The following is a 1,993-nucleotide window of genomic DNA, read 5'->3' as shown; positions in this document are numbered from 1 at the left end:
TTCCATATGAGAATTCATTATGTCTCAAATGGGAACTAGATAGAATCTAGGTGAGAATGCACTGTATTCCAGTTGGAATTACATAGATTCCAGGTTAAGATTTTCATGAATCTAAGTTGCAAAAATCCATAGATCTCCAGTTAAGAATTTCATCTACTACAACTGATAATTCCATTCACTGGGCGTTAAGTTTGATTGATTGATTGATTGTGAGGTATCTAGCATCCTGAGATTCACTGAGTTTGAAAGATTCCTAAACTTATAGACGAGAACTGCTTTGATTCCCGGAGAGATATGCCAAGATTTCTCTAGATTCCAGATGAGAATTTCATGGACTCCAATTCAGAACTTCAAAGACTATAAAAAATTCAAGGATTCCAAATGAGAATTTTAAGAATTTCAATTGAGTACTTCAAGGACTCTAATCAAGTTTTACAAAGATTACAAAATGAGAACTTCGAGGATTCACCCCCCCCCCCAAAAAAAAAAAAATAAAAGTCAAGGATTCCAAATAAGAATTCTTAGGATTTCAATTGAGAACTTCAAGGACTCCAAATAATTTTTTCAAAGATTCAAAATTGAGAACTTCAAGGACTCCAAACAAAATTTTCAAGGATTCCAAATGAGAATTCCAAGATTTCAATTGAGAGCTTCAAGGACTCCAAAACAATTTTTTCAAAGATTCCAAATGAGAGAGAGAGAGAGAGAGAGAGAGAGAGAGAGAGAGAGAGAGAGAGAGAGAGAGAGAGAGAGAGAGAGACCTTTAGGGGCTACCTAGTGTCTCAATGTAACGCACACCAAAAACTTCACATTGCAAGACATTTATTATCATTGGTATTCCTGGTCGCACCGCCTACGCATCATCTTTGCTAACGAGCCTCATTGATTTCGTATTAAAGACATTATTATTATTATTATTATTATTATTATTACTATTACTTGCCAAGCTACAGCCCTAGTTGGAAAAGCAGGATGCTATAAGCCAAAGGCCTTCAATAGGGAAAATAGCCCAATGAAGAAAAGAAATAAGGATATATACTACAAGAGAAGTTTAAGAATAATAACAACATTAAAATAAATCTATCATATATAAACTATAAAAACAAAATAACAAATGAGCCGTAACTAAAGAGTGGGATCCAACGTAATACTGCCTGGCCAGTCAAAGGACGTCATAACTCTCTAGCGGTCGTATTAAAACGGGTGGCTGGTGTCCTGGCCAACCTACTATAGAAATGCACCGATGATAACTTACCTAAACGGCAATAAATGCGCAAGTCTGGTACGAGATGGAAGAGCTGCACGGCGTGCAAGGTACGAGAAACAATTAATCATAAGCTTCGTATTAAGAAATGCGAGATTTGACACGATTTGACACCAGGTGGCGACTGGTGATGTCTTCCAGTTTTTACGAGATTCTTTTATAGGTAGTAGGTTGGACAGGGCACCAATCACCCGTTGAGATACTACCGCTAGAGAGTTATGTGGTCTTTTGACTGGCCAGACAGTACTTCATTGGATCCCTTTCTCTGATTACGGTTCACTTTCCCTTTGCCTAGACATACACCGAATAGTCTGGCCTATTCTTTACATAGTCTTCTCTGTCCTCACACACCTGACAACACTGAAATTAACAAACAATTCTTCTTCACCCATGGGGGTCAACTTCTGGATTGTAATTGTTCAATGGCCACTTTCCTCTTGGTAAGGGAAGAAGAGACAATTTAGCGATGGTAAGCAGCTCTTCTAGGAGAAGAATAGGCCAAAATCAAACAATTGTTCTCTATTCTTGGGTAGTGCCATAGCCTCTGTACCATGGTCTTCCACTTTCTCGGGTTAGAGTTCTCTTGCTTGACAGTATAATCGGGCACACTATTCTATCTAATTTCTCTAAGTTTTTATAGTTTATATAGGAAATATTTATCTTAATGTTGCTACTGTTCTTAGAATATTTTATTTTTCCTTGTTTCTTTTCCTCACTGGGCTATTTTCC

Source organism: Palaemon carinicauda, chromosome 8 (assembly GCF_036898095.1).
Source record: "Palaemon carinicauda isolate YSFRI2023 chromosome 8, ASM3689809v2, whole genome shotgun sequence".
Classification (NCBI taxonomy): domain Eukaryota; kingdom Metazoa; phylum Arthropoda; class Malacostraca; order Decapoda; family Palaemonidae; genus Palaemon; species Palaemon carinicauda.
This window is presented reverse-complemented; position numbering follows the sequence as displayed.